This window comes from Pinus tabuliformis, chromosome 1_2, assembly GCF_031772625.1.
Source record: "Pinus tabuliformis cultivar Carrire ecotype Pingquan chromosome 1_2, CPIR1, whole genome shotgun sequence".
Taxonomy (NCBI): Eukaryota; Viridiplantae; Streptophyta; class Pinopsida; order Pinales; family Pinaceae; genus Pinus; species Pinus tabuliformis.
The window spans coordinates 323234735-323251410 of NC_142298.1; positions in this window are offsets into that span (position 1 = coordinate 323234735).

Consider the following 16676-nt stretch of genomic DNA (forward strand, 5'->3'; position numbering starts at 1 on the left):
GACAATAAGAATAATATAAAAAAATAGTTTGAGATTGATCATAATGAAGACTATTTGTAATTGACTACATTCTTATTATTCACATTTTCTATCATTCAACACTATTACATTGTCACTTTGCATTCAAATTTTTTATTTCATCATTTTTCATCATTAAAATTATTAACAATATTTATCATCTCAAGAAACTGAGGTAACTAAGCAAATTTAAAATTAAAATGACGAGATAAATCTATGACATATTTAGCATATTTAAAATGATTATATTAATATTAAATGTATTTACATATTATTGATAAAATTAATCATATGTTTGATAGATTTTCCTTGGCCGCACATGACTGAAACCAGCCTAGATCCATCTTAACTCCGGATCTATCAAGCACCGAGAGGGATTAAATCTCTCGAGGTGCAAAGCTTTCCTCAAATTTTTCACTCAAAAAAGACATTTGCAACTCGAGAGATTTGATACCTCTCGTCGCTTGATAGATCCAGAATTAAGATGGATCTAGGTTCGTTTAAATTCCAATTCAAACTAAATTGGGAAAGGAGTCATAAATAAATAAATATAGTTTAGGGTGATATTGCAAGAAATATTCAAATATTATTTTATATTTTAATTCCCACATCTGACTTGTGAAATAAATGCATCTCATTATCTTTATGAACAAAATTACTTATATTTTTTATCGAGTGTATTTCATTATTATGTTGATAGCCATGTCTATTTTTTAAAAGGGTTTCCAAAAATAATTTTAATTATCAATAATTATTAAGTGGGTAGTAGGGATTCAACCTCTGTGGAATATTCCAAAATATTCTTAGTAGTAGTTGCAGATCAAAGGTTGCTCATAAGTAACAAAATTCAACACTTTAATTGGGATTTGTCCAATGGTCAAAGGAGTTACATATTACTTTACCCACCTTATTTTGGCACCCCAACCTTCATGTTGGGGAGAGTTGACCATAGTTTTTGGAACAATGACTTTTGTGGCGAGGAGGATTGGAAATCAATTATATTGTTGGCACCTCCACCTTTACACTAATGAAAGATGCCTATTAAGATGTGGAACTGTGTTTTTCTTATAGAAGGAAGGCAAGATTCTATGGCATATTGTTCTTAAAAGACAAACACACTCCCATCTTCACAAATTTGGAAGGTAACCCATTGTTGGATGCTATGAAACCCTATTTCACCTCGAGGAGGAAAGTTGGAATACCACTGTTAAATTAATTTGAAGTCTAAGTTACATAATTGGGATAGATCCATGGATCACATCTAATCTAATGTTGATATTAGCTCAACGTCTCACATCTATTCTAATGATGAGATTATATCAAGGGCTCACATCAAAAGTAAAGAGAATGGAGGAAAGCCCTAAGAACACGAGACCAATGTTGTAAAGAGAATAAAGCACCACAATCACTTTCAAATCAATACAAAATATACGAGAATATTTTAGGAAATGGGTTTTCCTATTAGGGTTTTCAACTTGAAATCTATGTTTATTTTGCATTTGTGTGATTGATTTTGTTGTATTTATTTGGTTTTTCTAACAATATCACTACGGTGTCTAAGAAAGGAAATGAAGAATTAGAGATCCCACACTTGGATGTGAGATGGACTAAAATGATAGTGTCATCCAATACATGAAATTGCATGTAACTTTGTTGAGTGGCAAACCTTTCGAAATTGTTTTTTCATCCCTTGGGAACTTCAATGTATGTGTTGAAGTTGCTATGTTACTTTCACAATAAATAATTCTTTTACAAACATGGTTAAGTTTCGAACCATTATGACATCGATTGCGATAAATTCCGCCAAATATATCTTCTCATTACAGTACCTTCTAACTCCAAACTTTGTTGACTCTTCTTTCAAACATTGAAATTACTTATGTTGGGCCATGTCTAAAATCCTATGAATGTTGAATTGTGAAATATCTATTAAATTTTCCATCCAATTCTCTGTTTCACTTTTTCATGGCTTTATTTTACCCCAAGCTTTGCATCTATTCCATTGTGAACCCATCTCGATTCATCCATATTTAAGGTTTTACTAACCTCTAATATCCTTTTGGCCTTAATTTTCTATGATAAATGATGCCATTATTTCCCACTTCCTCTCAACATCACAAATCATGTCTCTTCAATAACATTACCACCTTAAGTGGTTCTCACTAGAGTAATGTACTTCTATCTATCTCGATGATTTGGGCTTCTTGGGGCATAGTGAATCTTTGGAAACCTTTGTGAATTTATTCTTAACTAGACGTAGTTTATTGATTTTCACCTCATTTATTGCTCGATTGACTACTTTATTTGTTATTTATGATTCTTGTAATGCTCTATCCTTGTTGCACATATTCTCTGCCTTCATATACTCACATCCGTCAATCTTCTACTGATAAAACTATATTTCATTGTTATAGGTGCCATTGACTCACTTTCCAATGGCCTTTTACTCATCAAATCAACTTTTTTCAATTCTTCTTATGTTGATCCCACCTTTGTTGATTCTACTTCGATTGATTTTAATTCCATCCATTTGGGTGCAACAAGTTTTAATAGTGCTCTTATGTTGATCGATTCGCCATTCAACCTTATTTAGACTGTACATATCTTATCAACTCCTTATATCTTATTTAACCTCTAGTTGTTATCTCCTCACTAGAATATATGTGGTTGGCTTTTTCTCAATCAATTGTGCAGAATTTTGTTAGGTCACCTCCTCTTCCTCAATTCTCTCTCTCTCTCTCTCTCTCTCTCTCTCTCTCTCTCTCTCTCTCTCTCTCTCTCTCTCTCTCTCGATTAAGATTTAACACTTATTATATCAATCTTGGTTGGTAATCTTCTACAACATCCAAGCAACTCCATATGTCAACTCTAATCCAAATCTTATTGTATCACTCTATTACTCATTTCTCCCTCTCGAATTAGTTTCCTACAATTTATTCTTCCATGGATGTTTAGTTGTTTGATACAATATATTCTTTAACTATGCAACTCCAATCCCTCAATTGTTGCTTTTTCTTTCTCTTCATCTAATGATTCAACTGCCTTTATTCTTTGTTTATTTCAAAATAGTTAAATTTAAACTATAACATTTCCCTATTATGGTTGAGGGTTTGGATAGTTGAACAAACTTCTTTCCACTACAAAGCGCTATCCACCCTTATCCCAACTAACCTATAGGTTTTTTCTTTTCTTTATCTCTTTAACAAAAAGTTGGGGTCTTCAACAATTTGTCCCCATTTCGAGCTTTCTTTAATATAAATCTTTGAAGTATAATTAAGTTTACAAGGCAACTAGCTCTGATGTCTTTGACAATGTAAGTTCCAAGTCTAGCGATTTCCACTTTTCTTAACCTCACCTTAATTTTATCTTCATATATTAATACAATTCCATATTCTTGAATGGCTTCTTTTATAAATGTTGATCATTGTGGGATTCCGCTACTCCTTTTGTATTTATAGGAAGTATAATGCTTGGTATTAAGTCATAATTTATATTGGTCTATATTCCATAGATGCCATCATGTCGAGTTTAAGCAGGCACCTATTTTTTATTGTTAAGGCATCAAGTGCATTCAAGCCACCACCACTTTTTTTTCCTGACACAATTTTAAATGAGGTATGTCCTATTATTTTCATATCTTGATACAAGTTCTATGTTCTTGAATCCTTTATATAGATAGGCACTATAGTGTTTGTTTTTAAGTCATAATATCTATTTCTCTATCTTCTATAGATTTCATCATGACAAATTTAAGCACACCTCTTTTTGTTTGGTCGAAGGCATCATGCACATTTGAGGGACACCGCTTTTTCACTCAACACAATTTTAAATGGGGTATGGCCTACCTAATCTTTTGGGTTTTCGTATATGCTCATAATAATTTGAGGTCTTTGTCGCCCTATTTATCCCTATCACTAGTGGAAATTTTGGTCGGGCTCTTCATCAAAATCTTGTTGAAAGACTGCTACTTTTTTGGCCTAAGGGTGACAAAGGGAGCTCTTTGTATGTTGAACCATGAATTCATACGTTAATATCCTAATAGTAGGATTTAAAGTGGGTCCATTCATAACTTGTTATATGAAAGGGGAACCAAAACATTGTAATCACATTCTCATAAATAAACCTCGTTATACGATCTAGTCTCAAACTAGTTCTATTTTTATCCACTTCGTGAATATCGTTGTTTTACTTTCATCTGTTTGGCTTTAATCATCCTTCTTTCGATAAAATTCATACCTAAAATACCTATGTCACACATGTCAAATGGCGACTATGGAAGAATGGGTTCTAAATGGATCACATCTTTCTATAGAGATCTACCCATTCCCTAAAAGTTATGTTAATTACCTATATAAGTTCCATAGTCAAATGTAACTGAGTGGTGGGCTCGACCTGTTGTGACCAATAACATTGGGCATTTGGGTGGTTTAGTGTCAGCGGGTGTTGAGTGCAAACCCCTTTGGGCTAGGTGCACTGATATATGCCAAGGAGGTTACTGAGGATACCATCCACAAATGTGAGGGAGAGTCCTTTTAGGTTTCCCCACATAGTTTTTATGGGGAGAAGAAGGGTTTTGTTATCTTTGTCCAAATCAGGCTACAATATCATTGCATGGAGGATTTTCACTCCTCTTGTATCTGTCCGACAATGTCCTTTTGACGCCCGACCATGTTCTTCTTCGATGATTACCCATCTTTCATGATCAAGGACACATCTCCTCAAGATATCATTGAGCCCCAGTTTGTACCTGTGTCCACTAGTCAATGTGTAGTAGACAATGTTAACAACAACATATATTTCTTATGTTATTGTATGTCTACGGACACTTGGATGTCATGAAAAAGTTAAATCTCCACTTGGATGTCATGAGAAATCTATATCCATCCAAATTCTCTACCCCTTTGACATCAATGGCAAAGGGTCATACCAACACCGAAGACAATGCCAATAATGTGTCAGATGAGAGGACTTCTCCCCCTGTCATACTCAACGCCATGCAGATGCAAACCAAGAAGTATCTCCTGCAAGATAAGCATGTGAAACAAGAAACTCTACTTCCAACACCTCTAGTCAATGTCATGCAATTTCTGAAAACTGAACATGCTCCCCATAAGCATGTAATGAAGTTGCAATCACACACTCTTTTGTTGTTGTAGAAACACATCTTCTTCCTGCAATAATCCTCCTTGACAAGTGCAAGAGACTACTCCTCATGAACCACGAATCTAATAGACTTTGGATAAGATATACAATGAATTACAATACATATACAATGCTTCATGGAGAAAATACATGGTTGTGACAAATGCATAGGACTAACATATGAATCCTCTATAAAATATCCTATTACCAACCAAGACTTCTATGGACCCAAGTTTACATCATGCACCCAATATAGTGGGGCTACATCAATGATATTCAGAATGAAACATGACTTGGGCACCCATTGACCCATACATAGCTAATGAAAAATCATACTAGACACCATGGGTTTCTCCATGAACAATATGCCAACAAGATATAACAATAAAGGTACATGGATTTTACATTTGCACACAATGGTGCTCTCTTCTATACATGCCCAAAACATGAAATAACACGGTTGCATGGCATCAATGATCAACAAAATATGGTCCATATAGCAGTAGCAATAATAATACAATCCATGGAATATGCGTAAAGTACAAATCCCCCATGAGTAATGACATAAGATCTCCATATATAGCAGCAATAGAGGTACTAACAACATTAGATGCTAGTACATGGCCACTCAACACCTTATCCATCACCATCCCAACAACAAAGATTCTACAGAAAAAACACAATAACTAATAGCAACCAACACCATGCTCCACATGTGCATCAACAACAAAATCAACTGACAACAACATCATATTAATATGTCATGGAAGCAACGTATACATCGTCAATATCAATGACTAAGTATCAATTAATCTCAACAATAGGTGACATATAGTATCATCAACATAAATCTTGAGCAGAAAATCAACAAGAAACAACAAGAACACTCATCATATGTGGCATGAGTCTCTACAATATAATTGAACTGGCAGCAGCAAAAAGCATATAATGATGTAGTGAAAGCAACAATATCATATCAACAAAACATCCTCATAAATATAAGAATCATGTAGCATCATTGTAAGAATCTCCATGGCACCAACACATGCCTAAAATCATCAACCCAAAATGCATGATACATGCCAACTGCATATGTAGCATATTATCCATGCAAAACCAAAATGCAAGATCCTACAACAACCTTATGTGAAGTAAGCACATATCATGGAATGCATAACCAACTCCTCCAAGGAAACATGATGCCATCAAAACCACTGAAATATAGGAAGCATATGAAGTGCTCCCCTTGAACATGTGCCATCTCCACTCATCACAACACCTTCGATAGATATATCATTAGTAGCAAAAATTCACCATCAAAAGATAAGCATAATAACCATGGAAAGAATCAACACAAATAATCACACAAGACACAAGTATTTCTTGTGGAAACCATTTCAAGAGAAAACCACCCTGTTGTTACTGCGTTGCTCAATTCTTTTTGTTCTTCTGAACAGATTGTACATGGATTAGATTAAAACCATAAGTTGAAAGACTCGGCTTCCTTCACAATATGGTGACCTTTTCAAACAGTAAATCTTTTTCTCTCACAAAACTACGGAATATCTATCCGTTGGAAGCTCCCACGACTAATGATCCTCTCCCAACTACCATTGGACTATCCAACTCCTATTGGATGGAGAAATTTGTTCCTTCTACTGAATCCACCGAATCATTGTCTACTATGAAGCCTCAATGCCTTCACTTCCTCCATGCGAACTACATTTCATAAATGTTTCATAATGGGTTCTCAATTTTCCCAACATGAGAAACCCAACAACACCATTGTTCTGCACACAAAATGTGAATCAAGCTCTGACCCGAAGGAGGGAAATTCTTCTCTTCTTCTCACAACAAACTCTGTTCTCAAACACATCACAAGTTACCAATTCTCTACCACAAACTACAGATAAATTATGAATCTTGTTCTCAACTCTATCTCTGATTTCTGCATACAATTCTCTGATATAACTTTGCAAAATTATGTGAGCAGTTGTTGCAAACTATACTCACTCTCAATTCCCTCACAATGGCATGCTCGCACATTCTCAAGACAACCAACCAAATAGACTCAAAGCCTTCCTCCATTTATCATTTTTTGAAGTGATTAAATCAATAATTACAACTCAGTGATGGAGCTCTATTCATTTGCTTGATTTGTTGTGGATTCAGCTCATTGACTTGATCAAGCCACTCACTCCATTTCATAAAATATATTTTCTATGTTAATCACTTTCTACAAGCTCCTTGACCTTCCCGACCTTTACATGAAAATTTATGAACAAGATAAGCCGAAAAAACCATATATTAACCTGATATGTGCGAGAAATGCAGAGAAAAACACTTCCAGGATGTATACGCGACTCTTGTGAAGGAAATGTTGGAAATAATACTGAGAAGGGGGGGGGTGAATCAGTATTATCAAGTCAATTATTTTTCATTTCACAATCAGATTTGTATACGCTACTTCAGTTAGTGAAAACTGCATATATACACAACTACAGTTAAGGAAACTAGCGTATAATTTGCAGTCTTATAATTTGATTTATTCTTCAAATGTTGATCATTAGTCTGTGCATAAGAATCATATAGACAGTAACCAATAACAGTAAAACAAAGCAGAAAAGAACACAAGATATAAGGTGGAAACCCAATGTGGGTGAAAACCACCTGCTGCAATTCGTCTCTATCTTCTTTTAATGAGAAACTTCTTTTTACAATAGTTCTGTACTGGTGCAATCTTATACCAGTACGCAGGCTTCTACCCGCAAAAGGCTACAACCTTCTCTCGTTCTCTAGACTCTCTTGGAAGGGAGATACTACCCCCTAAGCTCTTGTACTAGCTGATGTACTAGTATGTAGGTGCTGACCTACAAAAGGCTACAACCTTCTCGTTTTCTTCCAGGGACCACATTTCATAAATTTTCAGACTGGATCCATCAATAACATTAATCAAACATCAAATACATCTGCATCAACCAATCTCCTTTGCATCAACCAAAACTGAATCAAACAATCACTTCTCTGAATGTTGTAATCAGAATACATTAACAGTAGCTAGAAACCAATCCTGAACCCAGAACACTGCAACAATAAACAGAAGTAGCTAAAACATATTTCATGAGACGTACGCTACTTCAATATGTAGAACTTGCATGCATACGCTTCTAGATTAAGGCCAACCAGTGTATACGTTGTTTTGAATCACTAAACCAGCGTGTATACGCACCTCTGATGTGCCAAACCTGTACATATCTATAAAAGATAATTTACCCTTTTCACTTATTTAGACATCAGTTATACCCAGATTATCAGATTTATAGATCAAGTCATGCGCCAAATTTAATAGACCAAAATCACACTAAGATACTACTATTCAAGCCTTAAGATCTTGACTCATCAATAGAACTTATCCTTCTCCTTGCGCTCAGGTTCCTTCTTGATTCAAATCCAGCTATGCACCATAACCCAATGACCAATATACTAGATCTTGCTCCTCATAAGATATTCAATGTTTCAGTGAATGCCTTTGCCTAATGATCTCCTTCCCCTTATATAATCTTAGGCCTTACTCAATACCATGGTCCAAAACCATAAAGAATTAATACCATGGACCCAATACCTAGGTTCAACACTCCAGACGAGATACCATGGTCCAAAACCATAGGTCCAAATACCAAGGACTAAATACCATGGACCAATTTTTTTTTTCCCACATGTACGCGTTTTTCCTTGCATGAAAGTGCGTGCATACGTATACGCGCCTTTTGATGGGCGATCCCGCATGTATACACAACTTGGTTAAGAGGAACTTGCATATATCTCTTTTTCCTTCATTCTGAGAGCCTGAACTGTGATCTGTCATTTGAGTGGGTTGCCATCAAGGACAACACCTGTGTCATAGCGCCAAACGTGTGTCATAATGCCAACAATATCCCCCTTTGGACTTGATGGCAACTCCAAGTCACTCAAAGTCATTCTCCCCCTTTGTCATCAAGGGCAAAGGGTTATGCACCCCCTGAGTACATGCTGAAATCTATGCTCTGCTGTGCTGTCCATGCTCCCCTTGACTGTAGGCAAGGTTTGCAGAAAGATGTTCTACAGGAAAGAACATGACTCTATACATCATAAATGACCTTCCTATCACTAAAGAATCTATACATACATCCATCTCCCAACCAAGTGGGGATATACCAATATTGACTCATCCACCCAACCAAGTGGGAATACACCAAAAGTTTACACATGATAAAACAAGAACATTACATCATCCATCCCAGGCATAGTGGGGAAACCAACATAGGCCGTTACATGACCTTGATAATAAAAGAAATACATGACATAGAGACTAAATATCTAAGACAAGACTATGATAGTCATCAGCAACTAACATCAGCAACATCTGTCAATCATCATTCAGACCAGCAACCATGATCTCCCTCTGCACTTGTTCCACCTGAACAAAAACAGCTGTGAAATTGAACCAAGATCTTCTAAAATAATTCCAACAATGCATTATTAGAAGTATATGCTCCCCCTGAACTTGTGCCAGATTGTCTCTGTCATAACCATATCAGACTCTTTTCATCCTGAGTCTGGCCCCACTGTTTTTCTTCAAACCAACATATACGCAACTGTACCCACAAAAACCGGCGTATGTACATGGATACACTTCATGAAACTCGCGTACAACCACTATTCTCTGAAACAGATAATTTCAACAGCAATATGATACATCAACTACTCCCAGCTTCTGTCTGAGGTATTCAAATGTTTCCCTGGGTAGTGGTTTGGTCAATATATCAGCAACTTGTTCCTTTGAGGGGAAATACCCCAATTTGACCTTTTGTTCAAGCACTTGTTCCCGAGAAAATGATATTTGATAGGTATGTGCTTGGTCTTCGAATGCATGACTGGATTCTTTGAAATACTAATTGCACTTGTATTATCACATAGAATGGATATGGGTGGAGTACAAGTGATTTGAATGTCCTGCAAAGTTTGCATCATCCAAAGGAGTTGTGTGCAGCAAGATGCAACAACCACATATTCTACTTCAGCTGTAGATAATGCTATTGAGATTTGTTTCTTGTTGAACCAAGATACTAATTTGGAACCCATAAAGAATGCACCACCACTAGTGCTTTTCTTGTCATCCACACTTCCTGCCCAATCTGCATATGTATATGCATGAAGTGTGAGATTTGTGTCTCTAGGATACCATAATCCATAGTTTTGTGTTCCTTGAAGATATTTGAAAATCATCTTAACTGCTTGAAGGTGTGCTTCCTTTGGATTTTCCTGGAATCTTCCAACTATTCCTACGGCATGCATGATGTTTGGTCGGGTACCTGTCAGATAGAGCAGACTTCCAATCATGGATCTATAGGTTGGTTGATGCACTGCTACTGATTCATCATTTTCACTGAGGTTGCATCCTATTACCATAGGTGTTGTGGGGAAAAATGCCTATGCAGGACGATCCTATCCACCTAAGGTGTGACAGTGCCTTAGCAACAAACAGAAACAGCTATTCTAGTATTCTTCCTTTATGAATTAAGAATGAAGAGAGATGGATGGACTAAAAGGTGTCTTCCGTCTGTCCCTCGATTTGGTTTCTCTTCTCTTTGAGAGTTCCCAGCTACTTGCCTTCTCGCTCGCCCAGCTTCAACAGGTTCCTGCAAGATCACAAGAAGGGAACACTACACAAAGACATAGATTCATATTCATAACTATTTCAGGATTAGAAATAAACCAAATACACTAATGCAATCATACATCAAAGACACATCAGCATATAGGAGAAACCAAGATAGCTTTATTGATGAATAACAAGGTTCAGGAGGAGATACAACCAAGAGAGTTCCAATCCAGCATCTCCTTCCCATCAAATGAAATTCCTATCTTCACCTCCCTTCAAAGCATTAAGCACCCAATGATTCCAATCTCAAACCAACAGCAATTCTTTGCAATAACAAAATTCCAGCCTCTAGATCTCATGGAGAAGAGATCCATATATAGATGTTTGGAGTGAGGATGAGTCAGCTTGTGATCTAACTAGTGTCCTCTCTCTCTGTCAGTTCTTACTTCCACTTGGAGACTAAGAGCCTCTTACTCATCACTTAGTCGAACTCAGCAAGGCAAGTGTCATGGGGGAAGATTCTGGAAGCTTCCACAGTCTTGACACCTCCCACAAGAGACCCTGACATTTGTCATTTCCCGCTCAGCGCACCCTGGTAGTGCTTCCACCTGTGTTGCAATGCAACTAGCCAGTGTAACCTCTGCATTTCAACGCAGGCAGCTAGTGGAGCTTCTGAATTGATCCTAAATTGACTTGTTTTTGAGCAGTTTCTGGTGGAGAACTTCTGTGAATTGTTGTGGTTTGTTAGCCTTGTTCCTCTAGGGGTAGGAACAACATGTTTAGGGACTTTGGATCCCTTGGATTATGGACATTTCATGCTTATAGCTGTAAGGCACAAAAATGTCTATAATAGTTGCCCCCTAAAGTATGAGGCCGTTTATCGGGTGAAATGCTTTATTAGGAGGATCCGAAGTTCTTTCATTGCTGGGAGGAGACCTGTAATACAATACAATACAATACATTATTTTCATACTTTTTTCATGATCTAGCCGAGGCGGGCATTCCCATGCTCAGCTTTATAAATTCATTTTCATGTACATATAACAGACAATCGTCTGATGATAGACTGATGATTCTGAAAGAGCCATCATCCTTTTGGTGGGATGATTATCTGTGCTGCAAAGCTGTACATTTCCATGTCTTTATTTTCTGAATATATATCGCAGCCCGGATGGATGAAACTAGATCCGGGGTCTTCAATCTCGTCCGATCTTCACTCTAAGTACAAGTCGATCCATGTGAGAATTTCTCTGAAGTCGAACATGGATAGACATCGCTTGATTACCAGTCAATGATGTAAACTGTTAACAAGCGCGAGAGGAATCACCGATAATGATGATGACCCTCAAGGTATTGCAGTACAATTCACGTGGTGTGAATAGAGGACTTGGCGTCGAACACCACACAAAATCTTTCGGTCGAAGGTCATTGATGTATACCTGTCGCCGGAAGTGAGAAACTTGCCATTGAGGCATGCAAGCTTCAAAGTACTGAAGGGGGTGTTCCTAGATCAACTTCTTGGATAATGAGCTGATGTCGACAAGAAGCGATCCGTCAAAGGAGGGCCTTAATGAATCCCACATCAATGACACGAAACGGAGCTAATGATTTTGATGGAGGTGAAAACGATCTGATGACATATGATTCAGGGTGGCGGTCATGAAAGAGTATAATGTATGGTAGTGGATGGGACACAGGTGACTTCTCTGAACGACTTCTCTTGAACATATGGCGACACTGATGCGATGGATCGATAGCATTACCCCAAGTATGGATGGTATGGCGAGACCATGGTGATGTGACCGGTGAATGAAACAACCCAACCCGATTGTGGTACGGAGGAAAAGTGTCATGTTCAAAAGTGACTTGCTACCATCAAAGTTTTCTTGAGTTTCTCCCAATTTTTCCCCAGTCATTGCTGACCAGTACCTCTTTATTTTTGTCAAGCTTGAGGAGGATAACATATGCTTGTTCTATAACTTGCCCTTCGGGCAAGCCTAGCGATAGTGAAACTCGTTCTCGTCTAAAGACAAGTTTGTCGCTATTTCATGCATTTAACGAGTCTAACGACAAAGATAACTCGGTCCTTTTCATTTTTAGAGAGTCTGAAAAGGTACGTAAAGTCGACTCCGAAAGTCCTTTTTCGTCACCTAATCCCTTAAGTCCGAAAAAGTATAAAACAATACAGAAGGGATGAGTTTTCGATAGTTTTAACGAGCCGAACAAAACAAGCGCTCAATCTTTTTGTGCAATAATCCCTCAGGTCCAAAAAGATTAAAATCTAGAGGAGGGATAGCTCTTCCGGTCACTTTATCGAGCTGGAAGGCCAAAACTCGGCAATCTTTTCATATTTTACGAGTTAGATGAAAAGAGCTTAAAGAAGACTCGTCTTTTGAGTAACGAGTGATAAAAAAGGGGTAGCAGCTGATTCCAGGGAAGGATTGGAATTTCCAAATCACGGCAGTGTCACAAGGATGGCTAGTGAAATCACTCTTCGCAGCTGTTCCTCAAAATGGGTAAACAATCATATGGAGGTGAATGATCGGCCAATGGAAAAGTGGAGGTGGTGGGCAAACACGACCAAGGCTTTAATGGCTGATGTCGCTACATTCACGGTGGTTATTTACCGGAATAGTTCATTTTTTAACGAGCTTAAACGCGGGTGGAAACATTTGCTCGGTCTTATGTTTATTTTTTAACGAGCATGAACTATGTGCTAAAACTGCTCGGATCTTGCATTTATTTTTTAACGAGCATGAACTGTGTGCTAAAACTGCTCGATTAATCCAGTCATATGATAAGAATGTCTCATGTGAAACGGCAACATTTAGATTTTTCCCCACATCCTTTCTTTATGCAAGTTCGGAAACGACTAATCCTACGAGTTTAAAGGGTTAGACCTACAGGTTTAAAGGGAAGGACCTAAAAATTTAAAAAATAAATAGCCGCCCCTTGCTTGCACTCCAAAAGGTTTGCATGCCCCCAGGTATAAAGTACGATTTCAAGGTTACCCCTCAATTTGCAAGTAAAACATTTGTTCTACCAGTAAAGGCCTACCTCTTTCAGGTTACCCAAAGATTGTTTTATTAGTCTTTCAAACAAAACACTTCTTCGGCGGTGTCTACCGGGATAGACAAAGGTGAATGACCTCAGTGCCAAACACGTAGCTTTGACAAGAGAATCTTATTCTAGAATAACCCCTCCTCCTAGACGGACGGGGTACAGACTAGTCATATTCTCCCGCGGAAACCTACCCTATACCCAAGGTTTTCCTGCCGAAGCAGACCAGGACGCATGCCCCCTGGGTTCCAGTCATATCCTCCCGGATTACTCGCGCTCATTAGGAGGACGGACCATGGGTTGAGACATTTCTTGAGTGAAGAGACCATTTAGGGATGGTATATAACTATTTGCGATGCGTGATCTGGGGAATGAAAGTTGGTCCACGAGCTTGACCATTCTTCCTTCATGCGGAAAACACATTACTCTAAAGAGTGAGGAGACGATGGCTCCCATGCAATATATATAGTCTCGTCCAAGGAGTAGGTTATAATCCAAGGGTCCTTGAACGACCATCACGTTCATTTGAACGGTCTTCCCTTTCAATGTGATTGGCACATCGGGAAGAATCCCTAACGGTCGACTGGTTCCTTTATCGAAGCCTGTCAGATTTCTCATTTCAGGCAAAAGCGCTGGCGAACCAAGCGCTTTCCAAGAAATAGAGGAAAGGATACTCACAGATGCCCCCTCATCAATGATGGTGCCAGCCATTACCATTCTGTATATTTGAACGATAATTCTGAATGGTATGCTTGCTGGCAACCGGGGTCTGCCTAGTTGGTTCCAGTCGAAGGATACAACTAGGTTGCTTGGTGGTGGGATCGAATAGACGGCCGGGTATGAATCTGACGAAGTTCCTTCCTGCGATAAAGGAATGGGCAAATTGCCCCCTTGTTCGTCGGAGTTTGTGTTGATGAAGAGAATTTGGATGGTGTCATTTTTATTCTCCTCTGTGATGGTATCATTCGAAGATAGAACCTCTGAAGGCAAAACCGGGTCAACTGCCGCTTCAACCTTTTGACTTTCGTCAGGTATGGATTCAGACGGTTCATCCTCAATGATAGGTGCTTCGGCTGACCACTTGAGCGGGCCAGCCGGGTTCTCAACCGGTGAAGGACTTGGTAGGAGTTTTTGATATCCAGGAGGAAGTTGCACTGGTAAAATCAGGCGATCTTCCAAAACTCTTTTAGCCTCGTCTAAGAAGGGACAACGGTGGATGGCATGGTCGCCTTCACACAGTTTGCAGGGAAATCTAGCTTTCCCTCTTTGTCCTGTGGCTTCACTTTCACTAGTTGACGGTGTGCTGTCAACATGGCTATCAGAGGTTGACGCCACCGAATTGTGCAAGCGGGGAGACCAGTCCCTTAGTATCCGAGGGATGTAAGGGCAATCTCTGTGAAAGTGGTCTCCCTTGCATATGACACATGGCGATTTAGGCCTGGTCAGTGCAGTGTGTGGATTTTCATTAGACGCCATTCGCTTGCCCCCAGTCGCTTTCGGCTCCTTCTTCTTCTTTTCCTTCTTCTCCTTAGGAGCTTGGCTTTTGGCTTGGCCAGCTCCATCATGCGAAGAGGAGGGAGGAGAGGAAGAATTATAGGAAGTGGAAGGCTGGTGGGCAGCTCTGGACTGGTCTAACTGCTGATTCGATTGTTCAGGAGTAGTGGTGTTTTGAACAACATTAGTTGAGAAGAGCCAGACAGGCAAGCCTATTGTCAGTCCTGGAAGCGACAATGTGGCCATATGGGGTGCTCCAACATCTCCCCAAGAGGAGAAGGGACTAGGATTTCCACCAAAGGGAATTCCTTGGTTGGAGGGCCCCATTTTCTCAACTGAAAGATCAACGCGGGAATAAGGGTGATTTATTATTCCGTTTAAAATAAGTTTTAATGATGCTTTAGACACAACTTGCTTTTTCAATTTTAAAGAGTTGAGAAAAAGCTAAAGATGACTCTAGTCTCCTTCGATGTTTTAACGAGCCCGAAGTGACAAATGCTCGGATGGACTTTTTCCGTTATAGAGTCTGAAAAAGGCCAAAAGGAACTGCTCTGGAGTTCTAGGTAGAGGGTGTGCCAAACTTTTCGCAAAACCGCAGAATACTTTTTAAGGTACGGGCGGTCAATCTTCCTGAATGCTGTGTTCAGTGCATTGCGATCAGTAGGGCGGCCGACACGACTTCCTAAGGATAAAGGTTTTATGCCTATAGGGGTCTCCCAATATATACTCGACGGTACGTGGGTGCACAATCCGTACTGGCGCTATCGTCCCTCAGGAGGAATCACCCACCATCAGCGAGATCGACAGTCACCAGGCTTTATGACGCCGGAACATGTCTCTAGCCTAGACCTCTATGTTGTGCGTTATGTTACAAAGCGTTATTAAGTTCATTCAGTTTATTTTATGTTGATCTTTCTTAGAAGTTTGCCTTTTGAGGTTCACCACGAGATGTATAGACAACTTCCTAAATGCAATCTAAAAGATGATAAGCAAATTTTATCTCTTTTTCAACAATGAAAATCCTAGCTACAAAGGGAAAAGAAAGACACCATCTTTTCTCAGAGAGCAATCAGCACACTCTAAATTCACTTTCCCTAAATCAATCATGCAAACTATCAAGATGCAAATGCACAATGCAAGTGTTTGTTTTCCGCTTTCTTAATATTGATGCCTAAAAAGAAAGCTTTTTGCACAACTTTGAATTTGCTTTTAAATGACAAATACAAACAAGTTTACTTTTTCGAAATCAGAAAGGGTAGAAGAGATTACAACACTTAATGATTTTCGAAATGAATACTTGTTTTGACACTCAAAAGAGACA